Genomic DNA, 27,770 nt, shown 5'->3' with positions numbered 1-27,770 from the left:
TTTGTACACAGCACTGTGCAAGGCGGACGATACATGTCGCACAGGAGCCATTTCCACCCTCTACTGTTCCAGTTACGGATAGTGTAAAATAAAACTTATTTCTCTCCTCTTTACACAACCAAATTTCTTTACTTTCTCCCTTCTGCTCATTGCATTATATGTAACTTGGAGCCGGCCGCGGTGGCCGTGCGGTTCTGGCGCTGCAGTCGGGAACCGCGGGACTGCTACAGTCGCAGGTTCGAATCCTGCCTCGGGCATGGGTGTGTGTGATGTCCTTAGGTTAGTTAGGTTTAAGTAGTTCTAAGTTCTAGGGGACTTATGACCTAAGATATTGAGTCCCATAGTGCTCAGAGCCATTTGAACCATTTTTTTTTGTAACTTGGAGAAAGTAATATTCTACATCTACCTGGACCTTAAAGTGCAAGGAAGACGGTACTCCCTACTGCGCTAGTGCCGGCCGGGGTGGCCGAGCGGTTCTAGGCGCTACAGTCTGGAACCACGCGACCTCTACGGTCGCCTCGGGTATGGATGTGTGTGATGTCCTTTGGTTAGTTAGGTTTAAGTAGTTCTAAGTTCTAGGGGACTGATCACCTTAGAAGTTAAGTCCCATAGTGCTCAGAGCCATTTGAACCATTTTGAGCTGCGCTAGTAATTACGGGTTCATTCCGTTCCACTCACGTACGGAGCACATTCGTAACTTAACGTTAATTCCTGAAATTTTTTAAGGAGGCTTTTGCGGGATAGTTTTGCCTGTCTGCAAGTGTTTGGTGGTTCAGTTTTTTCAGCATCTCCATGATGCTTTCCCATGAGTGTGCTCCCTGCCGCCGTTGGATAAGCAGCTGCAGCAGCAAGTCGTATACTCCTAGCTCACTCATTTGTTACATAGTTTAATTCTTAATTTCTTTGCGTGTTTTTGGTACTTGCATTGTTTAATTCATAAATTTCCGGCGTATTATAGTATTTGAGAGTTGTAGCATCGCGTTTTAGTACCTGAATAGTGTAAATTCGCGTAGTCGTCTGTCATCTGTTTTTGTTTTGAACGGCCAGTGTCGGTTGGTCACAGTCAGTGTGCTCCCTGCCGCCGATGGATAAGCAGCTGCAGCAGCAAGTCGTATACTCCTAGCTCACTCATTTGTTACATAGTTTAATTCTTAATTTCTTTGCGTGTTTTTGGTACTTGCATTGTTTAATTCATAAATTTCGGGCGTATTATAGTATTTGAGAGTTGTAGCATCACGTTTTAGTACTCGAATAGTGTTAAATCGCGTAGTCTCCTTCCGCCTCCGAGCAGTGTGTCAGCAGTGCACAAGTGGCAGCATTACTGCATTTACTAGGCAATCTTGTATTTTAATAACCGCTTCAATTTTGTGTCGTTTTGTTTGCGCTCTCTGTAGATTAGTTCAGACGTTCTTTGCACAAGTTTTTAGCATGGATAGGGACTGCAACTGCTGTGTTCGGATGCAGGCTGAGTTGGCATCCCTTCGCTCCCAGCTTCAGGCAGTGTTGGCTTCGGTCACACAGCTTGAGGCTGTTGCCAATGGGCATCACTGTGGGGGTCCGGATGGGGGTTTGTCGGGGACGGCCAGCTCGTCCCACGCATCCCCCGATCGGACTACGACTGTGGTTGCCCGGGATACTGCCCGCATTGAGGCTGCTCCCTCACCTGTGGTAGAGTGGGAGGTCGTCTCAAGGTGTGGCAGGGGGCGAAAGACATTCCGGAGGGCTGAACGGAAGGCCTCTCCAGTTTGTCTGACGAACCGGTTTCGGGCTCTGTCTCAGGCTGATACTGATCTTCAGCCTGACATGGCTGCTTGTCCTGTTCCAGAGGTTGCCCCTCAGTCTGCAAGATCCGGGCAGTCGCAGAGGGTGGGCTTACTGGTAGTTGGGAGCTCCAACGTCAGGCGCGTAATGGGGCCCCTTAGGGATATGGCAGCAAGGGAGGGGAAGAAAACCAAAGTGCACTCCGTGTGCATACCGGGGGGAGTCATTCCAGATGTGGAAAGGGTCCTTCCGGATGCCATGAAGGGTACAGGGTGCACCCATCTGCAGGTGGTCGCTCATGTCGGCACCAATGATGTGTGTCGCTATGGATCGGAGGAAATCCTCTCTGGCTTCCGGCGGCTATCTGATTTGGTGAAGACTGCCAGTCTCGCTAGCGGGATGAAAGCAGAGCTCACCATCTGCAGCATCGTCGACAGGACTGACTGCGGACCTTTGGTACAGAGCCGAGTGGAGGGTCTGAATCAGAGGTTGAGACGGTTCTGCGACCATGTGGGCTGCAGATTCCTCGACTTGCGCCATAGGGTGGTGGGGTTTCGGGTTCCGCTGGATAGGTCAGGAGTCCACTACACGCAACAAGCGGCTACACGGGTAGCAGGGGTTGTGTGGCGTGGGCTGGGCGGTTTTTTAGGTTAGATGGCCTCGGGCAAGTGCAGAAAGGGCAACAGCCTCAACGGGTGCGGGGCAAAGTCAGGACATGCGGAGACCAAGCAGCAATCGGTATTGTAATTGTAAACTGTCGAAGCTGCGTTGGTAAAGTACCGGAACTTCAAGCGCTGATAGAAAGCACCGAAGCTGAAATCGTTATAGGTACAGAAAGCTGGCTGAAGCCAGAGATAAATTCTGCGAAATTTTTACAAAGGCACAGACGGTGTTTAGAAAGGATAGATTGCATGCAACCGGTGGTGGAGTGTTCGTCGCTGTTAGTAGTAGTTTATCCTGTAGTGAAGTAGAAGTGGATAGTTCCTGTGAATTATTATGGGTGGAGGTTACACTCAACAACCGAGCTAGGTTAATAATTGGCTCCTTTTACCGACCCCCCGACTCAGCAGCATTAGTGGCAGAACAACTGAGAGAAAATTTGGAATACATTTCACATAAATTTTCTCAGCATGTTATGGTCTTAGGTGGAGATTTCAATTTACCAGATATAGACTGGGACACTCAGATGTTTAGGACGGGTGGTAGGGACAGAGCATCGAGTGACATTATACTGAGTGCACTATCCGAAAATTACCTCGAGCAATTAAACAGAGAACCGACTCGTGGAGATAACATCTTGGACCTACTGATAACAGACCCGAACTTTTCGACTCTGTAAGTGCAGAACAGGGAATCAGTGATCATAAGGCCGTTGCAGCATCCCTGAATATGGAAGTTAATAGGAATATAAAAAAAGGGAGGAAGGTTTATCTGTTTAGCAAGAGTAATAGAAGGCAGATTTCAGACTACCTAACAGATCAAAACGAAAATTTCTGTTCTGACACTGACAATGTTGAGTGTTTATGGAAAAAGTTCAAGGCAATCGTAAAATGCGTTTTAGACAGGTACGTGCCGAGCAAAACTGTGAGGGACGGGAAAAACCCACCGTGGTACAACAACAAAGTTAGGAAACTACTGCGAAAGCAAAGAGAGCTTCACTCCAAGTTTAAACGCAGCCAAAACCTCTCAGACAAACAGAAGCTAAACGATGTCAAAGTTAGCGTAAGGAGGGCTATGCGTGAAGCGTTCAGTGAATTCGAAAGTAAAATACTAGGTACCGACTTGACAGAAAATCCTAGGAAGTTCTGGTCTTACGTTAAATCAGTAAGTGGCTCGAAACATCATGTCCAGACACTCCGGGATGATGATGGCATTGAAACAGAGGATGACAAGCGTAAAACTGAAATACTAAACACCTTTTTCCAAAGCTGTTTCACAGAGGAAGACCGCACTGCAGTTCCTTCTCTAAATCCTCGCACCAACGAAAAAATGGCTGACATTGAAATAAGTGTCCAAGGAATAGAAAAGCAACTGGAATCACTCAACAGAGGAAAGTCCACTGGACCTGACGGGATACCAATTCGATTCTACACAGAGTACGCGAAAGAACTTGCCCCCCTTCTAACAGCCGTGTACCGCAAGTCTCTAGAGGAACAGAAGGTTCCAAATGATTGGAAAAGAGCACAGGTAGTCCCAGTCTTCAAGAAGGGTCGTCGAGCAGATGCGCAAAACTATAGACCTATCTCTCTGACGTCGATCTGTTGTAGAATTTTAGAACATGTCTTTTGCTCGAGTATCATGTCGTTTTTGGAAACTCAGAATCTACTATGTAGGAATCAACATGGATTCCGGAAACAGCGATCGTGTGAAACCCAACTCGCTTTATTTGTTCATGAGACCCAGAAAATATTAGATACAGGCTCCCAGGTAGATGCCATTTTCCTTGACTTCCGGAAGGCGTTCGATACAGTTCCGCACTGTCGCCTGATAAACAAAGTAAGAGCCTACGGAATATCAGACCAGCTGTGTGGCTGGATTGAAGAGTTTTTAGCAAACAGAACACAGCATGTTGTTCTCAATGGAGAGACATCTACAGACGTTAAAGTAACCTCTGGCGTGCCACAGGGGAGTGTTATGGGACCATTGCTTTTCACAATATATATAAATGACCTAGTAGATAGTGTCGGAAGTTCCATGCGGCTTTTCGCGGATGATGCTGTAGTATACAGAGAAGTTGCAGCATTAGAAAATTGTAGCGAAATGCAGGAAGATCTGCAGCGGATAGGCACTTGGTGCAGGGATTGGCAACTGACCCTTAACATAGACAAATGTAATGTATTGCGAATACATAGAAAGAAGGATCCTTTATTGTATGATTATATGATAGCGGAACAAACACTGGTAGCAGTTACTTCTGTAAAATATCTGGGAGTATGCGTGCGGAACGATTTGAAGTGGAATGATCATATAAAATTAATTGTTGGTAAGGCGGGTACCAGGTTGAGATTCATTGGGAGAGTCCTTAGAAAATGTAGGCCATCAACAAAGGAGGTGGCTTACAAAACACTCGTTCGACCTATACTTGAGTATTGCTCATCAGTGTGGGATCCGTACCAGATCGGGTTGACGGAGGAGATAGAGAAGATCCAAAGAAGAGCGGCGCGTTTCGTCACAGGGTTATTTGGTAACCGTGATAGCGTTACGGAGATGTTTAACAAACTCAAGTGGCAGACCCTGCAAGAGAGGCGCTCTGCATCGCGGTGTAGCTTGCTCGCCAGGTTTCGAGAGGGTGCGTTTCTGGATGAGGTATCGAATATATTGCTTCCCCCTACTTATACCTCCCGAGGAGATCACAAATGTAAAATTAGAGAGATTAGAGCGCGCACAGAGGCTTTCAGACAGTCGTTCTTCCCGCGAACCATACGCGACTGGAACAGGAAAGGGAGATAATGACAGTGGCACGTAAAGTGCCCTCCGCCACACACCGTTGGGTGGCTTGCGGAGTATAAATGTAGATGTAGATGTAGAGTCAGACGAACCTGTGACCATTCGTGTTGCCCTTCCTTATATATTCCCTGCTAGTCCTATTTTGTATGGATCCCACACACTCGAGCAATATTGCAGGACTGGTCGCACGAGTGCCTTGTATGTCAATATTCGAAAGCATTTCCCTAGTTTTCTGCCAATGAACTGCAGTCTCCCAGCTGCTTTTCATACGACATATCCTTTATGATCGTTCCGTTTTATATCCCAGGTATTTGTATGAACTGACCACTTCCAACTGAGAGCTATTAATTAATTAACTAATTTATTTATTTTTGTGGTAAGGTCTTATGGGACCAAACTGCTGAGGTCATCGGTCGCTAAGCTTCTCATTACTTAATCTAACTAAAACTAACTTACGCTAAGGACGATACACACACATGCCCGAGGGAGGACTCGCATCTCCGACGGAGGGAGCCTCGCGGACCGTGACAAGGCGCCCAAGACAGCGCGGCTACCCCGCGCGGCGAGTCAGTAACACTGTAGTCATAGAACACTACGTTTCTTCGTTTTATGAAGTGCAAAATTTTACTTTTCTGAGCATACGAGGCGTGGCTATAAAATATTATGACTGTTGCTGTAAAACATTTTATTTCAAAAACAAACATATTTATTGTCACCCTCGACATACTCCCCTCCTCTGTCCCTACAAAGCTCAAGCGAATTTTCCACTCATGGAAACGAATCCTTTTAATGCAAATTTGACATTGGGGAATAGATAAGTCACATGGTGCTAGAATAAGGAGGGATGCTGTACTTTGCTAAATATCTGCTACCAGACGATGCGGTACGAGCTGATGCATTGTCTAGTTGCGGAACCCATGACTTGTTCTCCCACATTTCGAGTCGTTATTCTCTTATTTTCTCAAGGAGTTGAGCAAGAGTTGGAAGGTAGTAATGTTGCTTAATAGTTCGACCTTCAGGAATCCAGTGAAGACACACAATTTCATGTCACCGAAAAAAAAAAACAGTTATCATGACGCTGGATCATAAGTGAAAAGCCAAGATTCCTCACACGTTATCACTCCTTCGAAGAAATTAGGGTCATTTTCAATGGTATTCCAGTACAAACATTTTCACGGGCATCTTTTTGTTCGATCGTGAGAATTTTCAGCACCAGCTTCGCATACACTTCCCTCATGTTAAATTGGTTACGTAAAATTTGCCTTAAGCATTCTTTGTCCATTTATACAGTTTCATCAGTCGATCGAATACTCAATTGACGGTCAGATCGAATAAAATTCCCTACTTCTTCGAGATTTTCATTCGTTTTTAATGGTGAAGGGATTTCCGGACGTGACTGATCTTGAACGTCTTCTCGGCTATCTTGGGAACACTTGAACCACTCAGAAAATCGCGTACGTGATGAACAGACTTCACTAAACACTTCTTTCGGTGCCACGTGTCATTATCCCGGCTAAACAAAACAACAGCTCTTATAACAAGCGAAGGTCACAGCCACACTAATTTGTCAACAGATGCCAGAGATGCCACATTCGACTGAGACTCTGTGACAGCATTAGACCCGTTATTTTATAGACACACCTCGTATAAAGCAAGTTTTAAATCTCTACACCACTCTGAAATCTAACGTTGATGTGAATGGGTATTTGTGCAGCTTTTTCCAGACAGTTCTTCATTTTGGATAGCTGCATAATATGCGAAAAGTCTGAAATTACTATTAATATTGTCTACAAAACCATTAATATTATTAACGTGCAATATGAACAGCAAGGGCCAGAATGCACTTCCCTGATGAACACCTGGAGTTACTTTTACGTCTTTCGATGACTCTGCATCCAAGGTAACTTGCTTCACCCTCCGTACCAAAAATTCCTCATCCCACTCACGAATTTCGTTTGATACCCCATACAATCATACTTTCAGTAATAAGCGTAGTGTGGTACTGAGTCAAGTGCGTTTTGGAAGTCAAGAAGTACACCATACACTTGATTTCCTTGATCCAAGGTTTTTGGAGTGTCCTGTGGGAAAAGCGGGAGATGGATTTCACATGCTCGATGTTTTCGGAATCCACGCTGTTTGGCATGACGGTCGAATGCTCAAGATAGGTACATTATTAAATTTGAGCTCAGGATATGTTCTAAGAGTCTATAACAAAAGGATTTCAAGGATAATGGTCGGTAGTTTTGTGGATCACTTCTGCCATTTTTCTTGTTGAATGGTGTGACCTGAACTTTCTTTCAACCACTGGGCACGTTTCTTTGTTAAACCGTATTGGCCTTTCTGAGTTTTGAGAGTAAGGCTTCCCGCAGCAGACGTATCGCCTTTATTGTAGCATCTCCCATTGTATTTTCTTGGAAATTTCTGTGACGCTCGTCCAGTGACCAAACCCGTAACAAAAGACACAGATCTCCTACGAATCTTTGCTGTCTTTACCGTCAATCTAACTTGGTAAGGGTCCCAAACTGACAGTCAATATTCAAGAGAAGATCTTTGTGTGTGAATGAATCTTATGTAGGATACTTTCAACAAATCGGTCTGGCATCTTCTCTCCTCGTGGCTACATTTCCGTGGAACGTTGCACCGTAAATCGCTCCGGACATTTACTACGATTGCAACGGCCTTGCCACAGTGGATACACCGGTTCCCGTCAGATCACCGAAGTTAAGCGCTGTCTGGCGTGGCCGGCACTTGGATGGATGACCATCCGGGCCACCATACGCTGTTGCCATTTTTCGGGGTGCACTCAGCCTCGTGATGCCAACCGAAGAGCTATTCGACCAAATAGTAGCGGCTCCGGTCAAAGAAAACCATCATAACGACCGGGAGAGCGGTGTGCTGACCACACGCCCCTCCTATAAGCATCCCCCGTTGAGGATGACACGGCGGTCGGATGGTCCCGATGGGCCACTTTTGGCCTGATGACGGAGTGCATTTACTCCGAACTAACCGATGGTTTTGACTCAGGTCAGTGAGTGACGCCGCTCGTGCAGCCATAGATACGGGATATTCTCATCTTTTTACAGACAATACATTTGTTTCCGTCGAGAGACAGCTGCTTGCCTTTGCAGAGGGTACTGATCATTTTCAAGTCTTCATGCATTTTGCACAAATTTATTAATGTAGAGATCAGCCTTTATTCGACTGCTCCCTCAACTAACACTCTCAGAGAACTAAAACGTCTACCAGATTGTATGAGATTGGTGAATAAGTTCGTAGCGTTTTTGTTCTGCATGTTCATATTCCGGTTACTATGGGTTTATTTATCGATTGTAATTTTTATTTGCAGTTCACTGTTGCTGTTTGAGTTTACATACTGTCATTTGAAGATAGTGAGTGAAGCTGTGGAGGCTAGATAATGGAGTGGCAAATGGAGAAATCTGAACATGTCAGACATATTCTTCTGCTTGAGTTCAATAGAGGAGTGACAGCAGCGGAGGCAGCCAACATTTGCGCCGTGTTAAGGAGATAATGCCATTGGACAGAGCACGGCAAGAAACAGTTTTCTCGTTTTGTGGAGGATTGTTTTTACATTAGAGTGACTCTCCACGTTCAGGATTACCTTCGGGGTTTTATGAAGTTCGTTTAAACGCATTAATCTACAACGATCCACGTCAGTGTACTCGAGAACTGACAAATGTAATGAACTGTGATCATTGCGTACAATGGGGAAGGTACAAAAATTGGCTTTATGGATAGCGCGTGCTCTAAGCCAATAACACAAAAATCATCGGGTGACCACATGTGCACCTCTGGAATGGAATATGGCTTAACAAAAAGAGAGTTAGGGTCCTCTACCGACAAATTGGTAAAATTTGGTGTTGCTTAAAGTAGTTTTTGGTAACTGTTTTGAAGTTCAGGGTAAAAAACGTGTATTTTTTAATAAATAATAAGGCACATATTTTAAGTTAGATGATATTTATTGATTTAGGTAGCAAGCTAAGTGCCGTTCTGATTCTTCTGTTAAAATGTGTTTGGAATACATTGCAACCTATATTGCAACATAATTATAAAAAAAAAGATTGAATCTGTTGGAGTAATATATTCGCTGATTTCTGAAGTCATTTTATCCAGTGTGATACTCCATGGGAGGGGGGGGGGGGGGGCTATAGCCCCCATAGTCCGCCCCCCACCCCCTTGCCACCGCCCCTGCAGACCGCTAGCGTTCATTGTCACTCTGTTGCTAATTACAGCATTAGAACATTGCCTAGTTATTCTTTGCGAAGCTGCCGTGGTTTCCTTTGTCAGTAGCCACGTGAACGTGACGTCGACCTATACTATTACCGCTTCTTTCGTGCTAGCGGTCTGTGAGACGGCTTCTGAGACTTTGCGTTATGGGTTCAGTAGCAGAGTCTTCGTCTAATCCTGACTTCAAGGATACTGTTTTAAAATGGTTTGAGGACATTTTAGGAAGTGATGCTGGATCAAGTAGGGACAAACTACAAGTGACAAACAAATTGAAAGTAAACGTAATTCAGAACAGAAACAGTATGGAAGTGAAGGCGAATTTGTTTTGCCACCTGTGAATTTCTTGAATGAAACAAGTGATCAACGTGATGAAGACGGAAGTGTGGAGACTGAATTTTTAGCTAAAGGTTCTGCCAGAAATGTATTAGGTCGAAAGAAATATCGCTGGCAGTCGAAGCCTTCTCCAATGATGGCCAATGGCTTTATTTTTCCGCATGTTGGACATAAGAGGAACAAATGATTTTTTCCTTCACTGTTCCTACAAGGACAGTATTCAGATGAACCACTTTAATTTTTTTGAATAATCTTGCAAACTCGTTGGTGACACCACAGACAAAAAGCGAGTCACCAGCTATCGCACATCCCGTGAACTTTGTTCATCCATTCTTTGTGTTTTGAGTGTAGTAGAACCTAGAACAAAGTTCGTTGTGGAACGACTGAAGAAACATAGAAAATGCTCCATCTGTGACTCAAAAAAGAAGAGAAACACGCCGCATATTTGCCATTGTTGCAAGAAGCCAATATAACTTGCTTTCTCCACAAAAATTTCCGGCGTGTGCAAAGAAAACCTCATAAAAGGAAACCAAAAACCTAAACAGTACTAGTGTAATTTTCATTTTTGAATGTTTTATGGGAAATTTTCTGTTTTTGTCATTACATGTATAATAAACGATAAAAGTATAGCATTCATAGCATTCACATTATCATGTAATATTATGTTCATTCTGTCAGTCTTCTATTAAACTGCGTTTTGTTTTTTGCAAAAATTAACCTTAAAATTTATTTTAGTATATTTTTGGGTGGTATTAATTTAACGTTTTACATAAAAAAACTGAAATATTTCACTGAAATTGCTGAATGCAATTTTTAGGGCGATTTAAATATAGCGGTCTGTGAGACCACACCTGGCACAGAGTGTGACAAAAAAATGACCTGGGAAACTAAGGACTAAAACTAGTTATAGAATCTGGTAGAAGAATTCATTAAAAACGATAATTAATTTTTTCAAAATTTTAAAATATAATATGCACGACTAGAGTATCAAACTAACAGAAGGCGACCATGAAGCACCACTTCCCGAGTTGGTATTGCTAAGGTTAACCACGCTCGGCTACGACACATTAGACAGATACATTATCTAAGCGTCAGACTGTATCGACGCACTAATTGAGCGATAACAGACGTGGTTTCTATCCATGATTACCAGTTAACTCCAGTAACACTACGGTTTTCTGCCATAGCCTTGAAAGAGAGATGAATGGTAAACTTAATTAGTAAGTAAAACAGGAAATTGAGGCATAGCCTTGGCTCCGCTATCAACAGCCTTCTGGAGCTCGTGAGGAAACAAATGAAGGCCGGCCGGTGTGGCCGAGCGGTTCTAGGCGCTTCAGTCTGGAACCGCTCGAAGGTTCGAATCCTGCCTCGGGTATGGATGTGTGTGATGTCCTTCGGTTAGTTAGGTTTAAGTAGTTCTAAGTTCTAGGGTCTGATGACCTCAGATGTTAAGTCCGATAGTGCTTAGAGCCATTTGAAACAAATGAAGGAATCCATGATGATTATTACAGAGGAGTTCTTCACTCCCTAAAAACCTTATATGTTCAATAATTCTACAGTAGATTGATATGGAGATGGTGTCTGTTCTGTCCGAAAGAACAGATACCATCTCCAAATAGTTAAGGCTAACCGGCCATTGACCTTCTTCTGTGTGGATGGTCACGCATTGCCCGAACGCTTACGGGACTCGGCCAGATTGTCTGCCGCGAGTAATGAGTGTAGTGGTCAGGGGCACTACGAATGTAGTGTGTGGACATTCAGTTGGGACCGAGCGGGGAGGCGCAGTGGTTAGACACTGGACTCGCATTCGGGAGGACGACGATTCAATCCCGCGTCCGGCCATCCTGATTTAGGTTTTCGTGATTTCCCTAAATCACTCCAGGCAAATGCCGGGATGGTTCCTCTGAAAGGGCACGGCCGACTTCCTTCCCAATCCTTCCCTAATCCGATGAGACCGATGACCACGCTGTCTGGTCTCCTTCCCCAAACCAACCAACCAATTCAGTTGGGAATCTGGGTCTCACGGGGAGCGTGCAACGGATAAATCCGTGCAGTCGCAATATCCCGTGTGTCCTCGGTGGCACAGATGGATAAAGCGTCTGCCATGTAAGCAGGAGATCTTTAAATCTCATCCAACAATCCTCTTAAACATTTGGTACACAACAGTGGCGTACCGGCAATTGTTAGTGGGGGTAGGGGCAGGGAGTCGGGGGGGTGGGGGAGGGGGGGGGCTGCTGTGGGGAGGTAGACAGGTAAACTTGTTCACTAATTTCGTCTAATGTGATTCAGAAATATGTATTTCAGGAAAAGTCTGCACGGGGTGCGGGAAGTTTGATGTATGGCTTATCACCAACACGTATATCCCATTTACTCGTTGCAGGGAAGAGAGACTTGTATCTACGTCTACATCTACAGCGGGATCTCAAAGTTCCACTGCATCCTATGTAATACATAGATGTTAATCAGTTGTTTCTTATTGTTGCAGGTGCTGGTATACAGTGAGGTGACAAAAGTCAAGGGATACCTCCGAATTTTGTTTCGGAGCTCCTTATGCCCGTCGTAGCACAGCAAATCCATGTGGCATGGACTCAAGTCGTTGGAAGTTCCCATTACCGCCCTCTCGATTATTCGATGGGATTCATGATGGGAGTCCTGGATGGCCAAATAATTCGCTTGAATTGTCCAAAATGTTCTTCAAACCAACGGCGAATAACTGTGGCCCAGCAACTGGCGCATTGTCATCCATAAAAATTCCATCGTTGTTTGGGAGCATGAAGTCCATGAATAGCTGAATATGGTCTCCAAGTAGCCAAACATGAACATTTCCAGTCAATGATCGGTTGGGCCAGAGGATCTAGTCCATTCCAAGTAAACATAGCCCACACCAGTATGGAGTCACCACCAGTTTGCACAGTGCTTTGTTGACAAATTGGCTCAATTGTTCGAACCTTATCATCAGCTCTTACCAACTGAAATCAGGATACATCTGACCAGGCCACTGTTTTTCAGTCGTCTGGGGTCCAGCCGATGTGGTCAGGAGCCCAGGGGAGACGTTGCAGGAGATGTCGCTCTGCCAGCCAAAGCACTCACGTCGGTCGCCTGCCATCATAGCCCATTAACGCCAAGATTCGTCGCACTGTCGTAACGGATACGTTCGTCGTACGGCCCACGTTGATTTCTGCCGTTATTTCGAGCAGTGTTGCTTGTCTGTTAGCACTGACAACTCTACGCAAACACCGCTGCTCTCAGTTGTTAAGTGAAGGCCGTCTGCCACTGCGTTGTCCGTGGTGAGACGTAATGTCTGAAATTTGGTATTCTCGGCACACTCTTGACACTATAGATCACGGAATATTGAATTCCCTAACGATTTCCGAAATGGATGCCCCCATGCGTCTTGCTTCAACTACCATTCCGCGTTCTGAGTCTATTAATTCTCATCGTGCGGCCATAATCACTTCGGAAACCATTTCACATGAATCACCTGAGTACAAATGACAGCTCCGGCAATGCACTGTGTACGTGATACAGCCTCAGTGGACATCGAAATTATGGCTGATGAATCCACGTACACCATAGAGGAACGGATCGTAATGAGCACGTCGGCTCAAGAACGACCTCATACAGGAAAAGCAATGAGAGATATTGAGCATGATTTCACTGTAATGTTTCAGAAACCTTCCCCACCAAAAACAAAATTTTACGGTGGGTGAAAAAGTTCCTTGCAACTGGTATGGCGCGAAATGTATGCTGGCGGCGGTAGAATCGTTCAGCAGTCAACCGCACATGCCGGTTCTCTAAATTTTCTCAATAGAAATTCGTGTAAAGTGCGTCGTCCTCCCTCCCGATTTCCAGATTTCACGAAGCATCTCCGTAATATCTTCGATATCTTCCATTAATCCGACCTGAAACGTGATGACTCTTCTGACTCTTCACTCAGACCAACATACTGGGCTCTCTTATGTAGAAAGTCTTCAAGCCACGCACGTACCTAAGGACCTATTCCGTATGCCCGACCTTCGTTAACAGTCTACAGCGAGGTACTGCGCCGGCCGCGGTGGCCGAGCGGTACTAGGCGTTTCAGTCCGGAACTGTGCGACTGCTACGGTCGCAGGTTCGAATCCTGCCTCGGGCATGGATGTGTGTGATGTCCTTAGGTTAGTTAGGTTTTAGTAGTTCTAAGTTCTAGGGGACTGATGACCTCAGATGTTAAGTCCCATAGTGCTCAGAGCCATTTGAACCATTTTGAGGTACTGCGTCAAACATTCTCCCGCCACGATAAAAAACCATTTTCGTATGTTAGCTTCATTTAATATGCTGCAGTAGTTTACGTCAAAGTCCAACACACGTAAACTAGCCTGTGAGGTCATCCTTTACTGTATATTCTTTGAAATACGTTCCGACAGTTCACACGTAAATCCTAACAGTTCTCTCAAATTTTTTATGAATAGAGCAAAACGTTTTCCGAAGAAACCAACTTAAAGTAGGAAGTAAGTTTGTTTTATTTACATAAAACAATTTTTCAGCAATGAATTAAAATTAGGAATTCCGCTACGACTCTTGTGTGTGCCAGGGAGAGTACATTTTCAACAAAGAGTCTGCTACAATAATTCCGTCATCAATGTGTCAGTGACAAAGAATCAAGACACTCAGTTTGGACAATGACACTGCATGTTCCTTAAGACATAAAAGGAAGGTATTTGCAACTAGTCGAAACAGCTGATACTTTCAAACAGAAACGTGACTGTAGTGAAGGGTGTATGAAGCTTCGCATTAGTCGGGCTTGATCCAGGACTCTCGAGGATGAGGAGCTCCTCCCACCCGAAAAAAAGAAACGAAAAAACAAGCAAGTGTATATTAAAACAGAACATTATGTAAACTCGATCAGTCAGATGGAGTCTTTCCTTATATCAAAATAATTAAAGTTTGTTTTAGAATCCATTCTGACATAAAGATATCTGAGGTATTTAGTTAACTTTAGCTACAACACTTTGTGTGTTTCAGTACGACAAATACTCGTAAATTTAGCACGTGGAGTTAAAGATCACAGAAATATTGTATGTAATTGACCTTGAAATCGTATGAGTTAATTATAAAGTCAGTGAAGATACTCTTTGCATTCAATGTTAAAAGCTATGATTGGTTCCGAGCAGACGCAACTGAATATCTGGTCGTAATCATACAGTCATTCGACTTCTATCGATGCAGCTACTACGACCATCCACTGCTCCCTGTGTATTCTCAGTGTAAACGATTATTAATTGTAGTGTCAGATCAAAATGGCGTAAGAGGTCCTGTGAAAATGATACTCACTACTACAAATTACTTATCACCGAAATGAAACACAGCATTAAACAATGATGACTATAGTTAAGGCATATTGCACACAGTATCATTTGATCGCCGAAGTTGGCAGCGAGAAGAATACACATACTTATTAACAGTTCGAGTTCCAGAGACCTTTATCGATTCACTAGTACGAAAACGGTAAGCCAAGAAACTGTGAGCTCGCTGGACTGGGATTGAGGGTATGAACCGCATTGGTACAAAGACCAAGTCCGAGTAACCTTATTTAATTATACGGAAGCACACCGCATGTCATTCTGCTTATTACACACTTATGACTTAAAAAACAAATTGTTTTTCTGACAAGCTTAATCTTTGAAATTAGTCTATAACTGTTACAAATTGTTATAAAAATTCATTATTTTTTACGATATATGCAGGCTAACTTGTATTTCAAGACACCATAGCGACACAATCGGTTTGTCGAACCGAGAGGAATGCAAAGATCGCTTAACATGAAAACTCCCGAGATGAACATAGTTTTTAGTATTCTGATCTTTCTACAACGAGAAAATGTGTAAAATTCATCCTTTTCGAACACAAAATGTCTTAGACAAACCTTGACGTTCTGGATAATTACCCTGAAAATAATTGCGGCGTCGAAGACTTACATGTTTGCTACATATATATGCCTTCTAGAATTTATGTTTAGCGTCCGCAAGAAGTTGCAACAATTTGACACCTATGTGCCACGGCTTGGCGAACTCAGATGGCTTACCTTCTGACTGCTCTCTTTGCTTCGTGCTCTTACTACGTTTTCTTAAGATTTTGCAGACAGCAGAGGGACACATTTATGTTGGTCGCCGGTCGCCTCGTGTCAAACTAATGCCGAGCAACAGCGTGTGCCGCTGAAGAGATCCCTGTATTGTTGGCAATTGCGTCACGTCGCGATATGCTGTTTACTGTGAGAGGATATTCGGAAAATAACTATCGCACAGTTAAAGAAATTACCCAGCGGTACTAGCAGGACGTAACTAAGCACAAACGACAGGAGCAATGACCCAGACTAAGGAGACCTCGGGACGAAAAAAAATAAATAAATAAAAATAGAAAAGAAAAAGCTGGCCAAGTACGAGCAGGACTCACGCGCTGAGTGTTCCATACAAACTTAATTGTGTGTGTAAACAGTTCATCCATCCCGGGAATCGAGAAACTAGACGACTTTTGCCGTTTATCAACATCGGTAATGGCAAGATAATGGTGCTGGAAATTCCAAGACTTTCGAGAATGTTTTACCTGTAAGTTTTAAGTTTAAATTTTATGTGTAATTTCGCATTTGCTCTTGTAAGTTGATAAATTTGCGAGTATCAAAATATGTGACGTAAATGGCCGTATTTTTTGATTGCATTGACTTAGAAGCTTAAATTTTTTCACGCCATAGACCTCAGCGTGTGTCATAAATTAGAAGTTGATACATTTACCCGTTCCTGAGAGACAGGGGTCAGACAGACAGATAGCCAGACAGTCAGATAACAAATGACAAAAAAAATATTTTCCTCGTGTCATATAATTACAAAATAATGATTGTCGTATTTTTTCAGTTACTTGAACAATGAAATCTTGCCTCTTGCCAAATTTCATGATTATTGGTCAGCGGAAAGTACCCTTTAGATTTTGATGAGCGAGTTTCTAAATAACTTAACATGTGACGTAAGTGGACGTATCTTTTGATAAAACTGAGTGTTTTTCTCCGCCAATGGACTTTAGACCTTAGTATGTGTCACAATTTTCAACTTGATTCTTCTACCCGTTCCTGAAAAAAAGGGTTCTTAATAGCCGGACCGGCAGACAGATAGACAGGTTGTTAGACAGACAACAAAGTGATACTACAAGGGTTCCATTTTTACCAGTTCATGTATGGAACCCTAAACATAAAGAAAAATTAAAGTCAGAAAAAAGTGGATTAATCAGTAAAATCGATTAGTCAAGACAAATCTTTCGCTATGTTACAATGACGAAAGATTGTTTTGTTAATCGTTCAGGCTTAATCGTATGCGAATTATTTTTCTTCTTTACCCAGGTCAAAGATCAGTGTGCAGTAGAATATGAACATCAGTAAAGTGAACATACAGAAAGAAAAGGATTATAAGTGAGCCAGTGTTACAGCCTAGGATACAATGGAGCATCCAGTAATGAGTGGTGTATACAACGGTGTGCAAGAATCAAGTCACAATTTGAAGGTAATTTTTAATGGCACTATGGTGGCTAAGACGCTAATCAAGAAATAGCCCTGTGTTTCGAAACAGCTGAGAACATTTACAAAATTCTTCATCACAGCTGTGTCCTTTTCGTAGAAATCATCCCAGTATTTACCTCAAGCGATTTGTGGGAAACTTCAATCTGGATGGACGTACTTGTCCTGTGGGTACTTCCAAGGTAACGCTACACACACCAAATACAACGGTTGGCCTGGAAGGTAAGTAATCATCTAAACAGTTAAGGACAGATCTGACAAACATTATTTGGAAGAGTAAGAAATGCAACTGATGAAGTGTAGCAATACGTTTTAGAAACATAATCTTACCCTTTCAGATTTAATGTAAAACAATAGAAAAAATTAATACAGAACCTAAGGCCTTGCAATCTGATAATATGAACTTCGCAGCCGCATTTGACTTCATAGGAATGGCATTGTCGGAAATAAAGGTGGAAAATTAGGGTTTTAGTCCTGGCAACGACGAAGTCTTTAGAGTCGGATTGCAAACTCCTGCAGGGGAAGGATGAGTAAGGAAGTTGGCCGTATTGTTTTCAAGGCAACCACCCCAGCATATGCCTGAAGTGATTTGGGAGAAACCACAATTTGGATGGGAGGTTCGGATTTGAATCGCTGTCCTCCCGACCGCAAGTCCATTGTCTTACTAATGCGAATATTGCTTGGCTGCATCAAAGGATCATATGTAAATCTGCTTGACAAATTTTTCAACATCTGTCAAAGACGGGCATTGAGGGTAAATTGCCCAGGAGCGCCGACTTATGAAAAACATTGGGAAGGCCCATATTGGAGGTCTTGCCCCGGGAAATTTTCTAAACTTTTGATGAAAAATAATGAGTTTTAAAGTCTTTTTAAGCATTTTAGAGCCATATGATCAACATTAGAACCCCGAAAACTGGACTCTCCATAACTCGACACCCCGGGAGACTCGACAAAACATAAAATATTGCCGTCGCACAGTAATAGCACTTCGATTAATAAGTGAAATAGCTAATTTAAGCTTACTCTGAATAAGGCTCAAGGTTCATTGAATCAAAACAATATCTCAAAGTTAATACTTTAATGCAGTTAATAAAGTTAATACAGTATGCCTGATACTTACAGTCAAGGAATATGTAAATAGCGGGTTTTTATTGGGTCTTACACCCTAAAAATATTTAAGTATTTGAAAATAACTAATACAGTACTATAGTAATGTAGTAATACAGTACTAAAATAGTACTAATATTTCCAAACGAAAAATTTAACATTATGTATGTATTCAATTATCTATTTTATAAAGATTTTTAATATTGCTCTAAATGCCATTGTTAGGGCTAGAGTGTCTTTAGAAAGGTGCGAGTGTCGACCGTATGACTGGATTACTGAATATGAAGTCGTTGTTGACTGGTCGGATATCTAATTCATCCAAAACATCTCGGTGGGAATGAAGAACAACCAAGTTACTCAATCGCTTCTGTCCCATTGTTGATCGGAGATATGATTTCGGACGTCTAAGGGCGCTAAATAACCGTCTGCTGTTGCTGTCGTGATTGGAATTACTTGGAGAAGCTTAATGCACTTCACTACTTCACATAACATTTCTCCAACTGCAGACTCTTGTGTAATGTACTTTCTTACATTATGCATGGTTTTTAAGGCCAGTTGTTTTTTATTAGCGATATCGGCTAACATATCCAAGTCTAAGCGCAGTCTCTCAATCTCTGGGTCATTTTTGAAAAACTCAGTTGATTTTTCCAAATTTGTTTCACCTCTGTTTACTAAAAGCAAGCAGTCCTGTTCAACCGCAATGACCTGTGTGAGTCCAGTTGAAGCAAACCGCTCAGTAATGCAAGATTGCACCGTTTCACAAATTTCAATGTAAATAACTCTGTAGTATTCCTTTGGGATTTTGAAAGTGTGCGGTGAGCTGGCTTCGCTGTTTTCATACTTCTTTGGTATACTTCGATTCGGAGGAAGCGAAAGTTCATCAACTTGTGAAGGTTTTTCTTTTAAACACAATTCCCAAAAGTGTTCCGAAGTATCACGCCTTCCATTCAGTATACAAATCAAGCCCTCATATATTTTTTTCAGATCAGCAACACACGAATTTTTTCGTTAACATCGTCTACTGGGTTCCTTGCATGGCAATAAAGACGTAAAAAGAAATAAGTCTTGAATTTTAACAGTGACTCAAGGCAGCCTGCACATTTATAACCTGCCTCTGTTTTGTCCTCTGCAGATACTGTTTCAAAAAAACTCTAAAAGTTCTTCAAAGTTTTTCAATATTCTTAAGATACTAGAAGCTCGCATAGCCCATTGAGTCGGGCAAAGGGGTCGTAGACCAACTTGGTCGTCGGGGCTCTCACAGCGTATGCTTCTGAAAAGTCCCATCCCTTTGTTGGATTCCCTTGTGGTGTTTATTAAGTCCTTGGCTAAAGCCATAATATCCCTCATAGACGTAAGATGGCGCAGATTGTCTACAACTGCCAAGTCCAAACTGTGAACAGAGCAGTGCACATAACGAGCTTTTGGTTGTATATCCAAAACTAACTTTTTTAGTCGTTTGAACTTACCTCTCATATTCGAGGCACTATCATAGCACTGTCCTCTTAAGTTATCCAGTGACAAATCAGGAGAGCAAAAACGTCTTTTAAAATACTAAACAGAGTTTGTGATTCAGTGTTGAGGGTCTCGTATAAGCCAATAAAGTCTTCGTTGATGATTAAGGGATTATCGACACTTGTTCGTGAATCGAAGAATCACTTTTTTCGTCAACCATAACAGAAAAATGTTCAGTCTTCTTGATTAAGCCAATACCTTTCTCAACACAGACTTTCCTAGTAGATCAATGACCTTGTTTTGAATATCGTGGGACGTCCACTTATACTCTGAACGCCCTAACCAATCTTTAAACTCAGGTATGTCGTTCTTTCGGAGTTCCAATAATGGGAAAAAATTGAGTTTACATCTTCGTGCCTTCTAATTGCTAGTCCATGTCAGCATAGAAATTGCACGGTAGTAAAAATTGTCTCAAGAGCTAAACGGCCTTTCTTCACATCACTATCTCACTATTCATTCAATTGGGAGTCCACACTTTGGTTACTGATAGAATTTAGTTTCAGAACACCTTCTTTATGTGTAAACGTATTTTCATGAAGACGGAATTTTTCCAAAGCCTTTTTCCAGTTAGAAAACTCTACGGCGGAGGTTCGAGTCCTCCCTCGGGCATGGGTGTGTGTATGTTTGTCCTTAGGATAATTTAGGTTAAGTAGTGTGTAAGCTTAGGGAATGATGACCTTAGCAGTTAAGTCCCATAAGATTTCATACACATTTGAAAATTTTTGAACAAAACTATACGGAAGTAAATGCATCTTCTTTTTTTTTAAGAAAATTGTAATAGATTTTTAGCATCTGCCTCTTTGCAGGTTTTGCAAAAAACTTTTTCGGTAGATGCTTCATATTCTAGCCATGTTCATTTGATCAAGCAAGACTTCTGAAATGATCTTCTCTTACCGGATTATCCAGGTTTTGGCTGTGAACGGTTCTCGCCTGACTACAACGAAGCAATTGATGACACTATAATTGTTGGATGTTGACTTAAAGTGTCATCAACTTCCAAGCGCACCTTATTGGCAACAAATTTATCCATTGCAACCTTAATTCACAATACACTAAGAGACTAAAGTAAACGAATAAAATATAGTCATATAAAATAGTCCACTAGACACTAAATTCGGAACATTAAACAAGTCTGCAGCATGCACAGAACGGAACTATCCACATTGAATGACTGCGACAACAGGGTGGGCGTTATATAGCCACGGCGTCGTAATGTCTCGAAGCGTGAAGGCGACGCGAGGCGGAAGGTTCCAAGCGCTTCTGCTCCAGTTCTTTTGATGTCGCCGCGGCCGCAGCGCTGGTCCGCCGGCGCCAGACTTTACCCGAAGGTTCGCGCACTCCGAACTATCGTCAAACAAAGAAAATAAAAAACTGGAACATAATTTTGTGATTTTACAAAGCATAATATAACTAACAAATTTCTTAAATTTTGAGTGTGCTCGGGCCCCCTCAGGCTTCATGGAGTCGGTGCCTGTGAAATTGCCTAAGAAACAAATTAAAGCTGCAGAGAAACTATTCTACGAGCTTTGTGAGGATGAGAAGCTGAAAGAGTCCGTAACTGGGCTTCAGGTAACAGTCTGTTTTTAAAGTGATTGACAACTTTAATCCGCAACTAATACCTGATATTAAGGAATCAAGTATTTTATGGACGCTCACATAGCAATATAATCTTTTTTTCGTATCTACCGCTTGTGACGAAAATCTTAAAAATGAAGCAGTTGAAGTTTTTCAATCACATTTTCTCATGATCTTTATCTTCTGTTTATATCACAGCTAATGTTGGAAAGAATTTTGTTTAAAGTACAAATATAAAACAAATCTGTTATACAAGATTTAGCAGAGCTGCCGAGTTCGCTTGATGTCGTCCTGACACTATAACAAAAACAACGATTGTTGCAAAACTGAGCGTTCTTTTTCAAAGCTGAAAATAATATGAAAAAATGCTTATGATCTGCAAAGGGTCAGGGACGATTATTCAATTTGTCAATGCTATCAACAGCAGAAGGGTGGTGCCAATAGTCACAGGATTGTTTGACTGGTGAGAAATTGTAACAAAATTCTTCAAAGATTTTAACTGGCATAGCTCGATGAAAAACGCCGCACATTTCTCAAGAACAGCTTGGAAAACTCCAAGACCCATCTTGCAGTGCGAAAATCTCGAAATTCCAGCCCTCTGCGTAATTGTGCCATAGATAGAATTCAGAAGAAATTACGACCTCACAGAGGCGAAGGATCAGTCATTTCTCAAGCAACAGAAGTTATTGAACTATGCCGTTCAAGTGCAGGTTCTTAAATGGGTCAAAGAGGTATGTTTCTGTAATGTACTGAGTGAGAAAGCAGAACACGTATCACAGCGCGAACGATTAGTGTTATGTAGACCGCTCACCTGGAAAATCAATTGTTAGGATTTTCTTGAATTCCTCTAGAAAGCTCAAGCAATTGCAACAATGATTGTAATGCATCTCTTATCTCATAATCTGGATATGGATAAACTGATTAGGGAAGGCTTTGATAGCATTGCAGTGATGAGCGGCTAGTTACGGATAGCATTGCAGTGACCAGCGGCTGGTTACGAGGCGTGAGAATAACTGCAGAACAACACCCGAGAGCACAGATGATATACTGTGTGGCACACGTTCTCAATTTATTTCTAGCGCATTCATGTGAGGTATCTATGATATGAAACTGCATCGAAACTATAAAAAGAATAGTAAACTTTTTTTCACACTCTCTGTTTTGGGAGTAGGTTTTGAAGCAAACTGCAGATCAAATTAATTCGTCACGTTCAAAGCTCATCTACTTTTGTGAGAAGCGATGGTCGGAAATGCGTGTGGCTGTTGAAAGGTTGTATTGTATGGAACTGGTGACATAGAAACAACGGAGAGGCTTCGTCCCCGCCGTAGCCATCAATGGTACACAACCCCACAACAGGTTACAGCAGTCCGCTCACCCCGCTGCCGCTCCACACCAAACCCAGGGTTATTGTGCGGTTCGGCCCCCAGTGGCCCACTCCTACGCCGTCTCCTTTCGTGACGCCATTTTCTAGCAACATCGAATGTAAAGCACTGTACTAGCAACGAAGATATACAAACAAGCTTGATGATTTGTTCTTCCATTGAGCACAAACCTCAAATATGTAAGTTCTATACTTTCGCTCAAATGAATATTGATACTTGTACATTGAAGTTGAAATATATTTCACCCTTTTATTGAGCATGTGATTACAGCGGCTGATGCTCGTTTTAAGCCATGTGAAGAAACGATCAAAGGGGTTTACATGCTTCTGCCTGAGAAAACAAGTTCAGCACAAAATAGTCTTAAAGAACGCAAATATTTCTGCTTGAAATTAAGGCATAATGGAGTGAATATGAGATAGGCTTAGCCACAATCACTGGAAATCTGTTGAGCAAAAATCTGACACAGAAATAGTCGCGACTGATTAGTGTGATGAACAGTTTTTCTCTTTCATAAAAAAGCTTCTTTTCATTTTAGTTACTTTCCAGCTGTCCACTGCGTCCCTTGAAATATAATTCTCCACTCAAGAATTCAAAAACTTACATTAGAAATAAAATGAGGAAGAAAGACTTCCTGGCCTTGAAGTAATTAGTGTTCATCGTGACATGGCGGCGCGACTAGAGCCCGAGGAAATTACAAATAAGTTAGCATTAAAATACTGTATTTCAAATTGAACTCGTTGTTGTTATTTACTAAATAGTATTAACTTATAACACAAAGTTACAGCTAAGTGCCAAAGAGACGCTAACTTAAATACAAACGAAAACGATATTATACCCTTTAGGGGGTGAAATAAGGTATCAAAAGTTTTTTGAAAAAAGTTGTTATTAAGGCAATTCTGAAGCTGTTCGTACAAAAATTGGTATTTGGTTTCTGAATCAGAAATAAAGGAATACGTTTTTCGGATTTTTGGAAATTTGACCCCAATAGGATGAAAACGTGGGTGAAAGTTTTTTTTGAAAATAAATCATTAACAAAGAACTAGGTACTTAATTATTTTTAAAGTTACATAAATGAAAGCTGGTATTTGACTTTTAGGTCAGACATTGAATAAAAAAGTGGTTCAGTGTTTTTGGGAATTCAACCCCCTTAGGGAGTTAAATAGGAGATGAAAACTTCATTTAAATAGGAAATGAAAACTTCTACGAAATTACTTCGTTATGAAAGTATTTTCATGGCTAAATCTATGAAATTTTGTATTTGGCTTCTCTGTTAGACTTTAACAAAAAAGTGGATTTTTGGGGTGAAACAGTTGATGAAAGTTTTTAAGAAAAATTAGATTATATTAACAAATTTTTATCTTCATCTTCTCTTCAGGTATTAGGCAGGAACTGCCTGTTACGGTACCCATCTCTGTCACAATCTTCCTCTGTCTGTCCTCCTGTGGCACTTATAATTTCTTGCCTTTAAGGGAAATCTCTCACTCTTCATTCTTTGTAAATGTTCATTCCTCGAATTTTATCATTGAGGCTAAAGATTTGCAGTTCTCTAATATCTTGATATCTTAGCCTGTCTTCTCTTGTGCAACCTTTAACACCTGTAAGGAATTTCATTTCTTGTGCCTGAATCCGGCTTTCTTGCTTGTTGGTAATCACTCATGTCTCACTTCAGTAGAGCAGTGTGGGATCTGCAACAGTTTTGTACAATTTAGGGTCTTTCCTGGTTTTGTTTTTTAGGTTCCTGTTGATTGTTCCACATACCCGACTGAATTTACTAACAAGTTCAATTTCAATATCTCTGCTGTAGCCATATGTCATTTCACATCTGAGGTTAATGACATGTTTTACTTGATCTAAAATCTTCTGATCTATCACTATTTTGGTTCTGATTGGTTCTTTCCCCATGAATGCCATTGTCTTAGTTTTTTCTTTTGATATTTCCATGTTAAATTTTGGACTTATTTGTTTTAGCAAGTAGATTACTTTCTGAAGGTCATCTGCCTTATCTGCTAGGATCACTGCATCATCTGCATGTAGTAAATTATTTAAAAGAATGTTCCTATCTAAGCAGATCCCTTTCTGAAATTCTGATTTCCATATATGTGTTATTCCATTAATGTAGATGTTGAACAAAGTTGGAGAGAAGCAGCAGCCTTGTCGTACCCCTTTGTTAGTTGGTACCTCATTAGTTGTTTTACCATTCAGAGCTAGAGTGATATTTGTCTTGATATAAACTTTTTATCGCATTACTAGACGCTTTGGATATCTGTGATTCGTCATTATTTCCCAAAGCTTCTGCCTATTGACATTGTCAAAAGCCTTTTTTAAGTCAATAAAAGCAATGTGTGTTTCTATATATACTCTCTCCGTTTTTCTATTAATTACTGTAGAATAAAAACCGCATCTATTGTGGAGCATCCTTTCCTAAAACCCATTTTTTCGTCATGACTTACTGCTTCTGCTATGTTTTAAAGTCTTGTACTTAAAACCTTAGCATACACCTTGTATACTGAGTCCAGTAAACTTATTCCTCTTTAATTACTGCTTAGGTGTTTATCTCCTTTTTTAAAAATTGATATCTCACTAGCTGTTTTCCAGTCTTTGGGAATACTCTTCTTCTTTCATCATTCACTGAAGAGATGTAACAGTCATTGGTGTAGCATCATTCCATCATATTTTAATAATTCAGCATTAATGCCATATTTTCCTGTTGCTTTTCTGTTCTTAAGAGATGTTAGTGCATATGTTAATTCATCAGATTGTATTTCATGTAATCCTTTCTCATGTATTTGTTCAATTTCAGTTTCTTGTGCTGTATGATCACACCACAATTCGCTGTAATGATTTATCCACTTCTCAGTACTATTTATTTGTATCTTCTCTCTTTCTGTTGTGTTCAAGGTTTTTAAAACCTTATATGTCATTTGTTGTCTTCTGTGGTTATCATGTTCGATATTAGAAATAAACGTGTCCCAATGTTCTTGATGTGCTTTCCTTGCTATGCATTTAGCGTTATTTTTTTCTCCTTATAGTATTGTTTGTTCTCAATAGTGTGGTTGCTTAAGTGTTTTATATATGCATCCTGTTTTTCTTTCACAGCTTTCATTATATCCTCACTCCAAATTTTTAGGCCTTTTCTTTTCTGTATACTTTTCTTTTTACCAAGAGCTTCTCCTGCTACTCTGCATACAGTATTCTTCAGAGTTTGCCATTCTTCTTCTATATTGTCTTTATTTTGTAAGTTTGCTAGTTCTTCATTTAATCTCCTTTGGTACAGGCGTCTGATACTGTACCCTTCAAGCAAGTATACCTTATAAACACTTTGATCTTGTTGATTTATTAATTGTTAGGTTATTTTCTTCCATTTTGTAAAAAGATCTATTCTGGAGATTAGTAAGAAATGATCTGATCCTATATCTTGTCCTCTATAAACTCTTGTATCCCTTACTTAGCACACTAGCTTATCATTTACTAAGCTGTATTCAATTATTGATCTAAGACCTCTGCTGTCCCAAGTGTACTTGTGTGTATCCTTTCTCTTAAAAAGTGAATTTGTGATTTTTAAAATGTTGTAAGTGGCAAAATCTCTTAATAATCTTCCATTTTCATTACATATTGGTTCTCCAAACGGACCTATAATGTTTGTTATTGGGATGTTTCCTATTCTGGCAATGAAATCACCCATCATAATAATCTGATCACTAGCAGTGTATTTTCTCAGAGTCTTTTGTAGTTCTTCATAGAAGCTTTCAGACTCATCTTTTTTCCCTTCTTCAGGTGCATATACACTTATAAAGGTGGTGTTATCCTGTTTCAGTGTCAGCCTGACTGTAAGTATTCTTTCACTTACATGTGTACAATCTTGAATGTCTTTTTCCCATTGTTTATGCAGGAGTAGTGCTACAACTTTGCTTGCTCTTTTATGTTGTTCAACGCCACTACAGAATATAGTGTAATCCCCTACATATTTATTTCCTTTTAATTTATTTTTAGTTTCCGTGAGTGCTACAAATTTTTAAAGCTATGAAAATTGGTATTTCAAGACTCGGTTAAATATAAAGAAATGTTTGTTAGGGGATGAAAGTTTCTATGGAAATATCACCACAAGAACACAAAAGGCATGATTAACAAAAACCTTGGAATCAAGCTACCAGAATTGCTTTTTGGTCAGAAGTACATTCAGAAAAGACCATGCTTCTATGGCCTTAATTAGTGTGAAAAGTTCAAAATAATGCCAAGCAATGATGCATCGCAGCTTTGCACTGCCCTGAGTCACTACTTTTATACTGCTTGGCCTTGTAGATACACCATTTGTAAACTACTTATCTGTCAATATAATTTTAACCTTATTTCCTCAAGGTTTTGAACAAATTGTTGCTCATATACTCTTAATTCTCTTAGTTTACTTAAGATCAGTAGTGCTTCTGTAGCACATTTTCTGGACTCGAACTGGTTTTTATCCAGGAGTTTTTCAGTTGCTCCTTCTATATTTCTGAAAATTATTCTGTTTATCAACTTATAAGAGTGAGATGTCATCTGTGAATTAAGCCACATCTTTAGTTAAATATCTTTGGGAAAAGAGATTTGTCATGTATTGTGTACATTTTACTCTGAGAGATCTTGATCTCCTAAAATAATTTATTGAATGTCACCTGAATAAACTATAGTGGGCTAATGCAAAACACTATGAAGCACCTGTAACTGTTCTTCCTATCGAAACATCTTGGAAAATTAAAACTGGGACTCGAAATTGTTGCCTTCACCTTCTGCATGCAAAAATTCTACTGACTGAGAATCTGAGCACAACCAACAGGTTGTAAGAGGTGCACAGGTATCTCAGTAAGTAGGACACTTCCTTGCAAAAGGTGAAGGTC

Source organism: Schistocerca cancellata, chromosome 1 (genome assembly GCF_023864275.1).
Source record: "Schistocerca cancellata isolate TAMUIC-IGC-003103 chromosome 1, iqSchCanc2.1, whole genome shotgun sequence".
Classification (NCBI taxonomy): domain Eukaryota; kingdom Metazoa; phylum Arthropoda; class Insecta; order Orthoptera; family Acrididae; genus Schistocerca; species Schistocerca cancellata.
Note: the sequence above shows the minus strand (reverse complement) of the source record.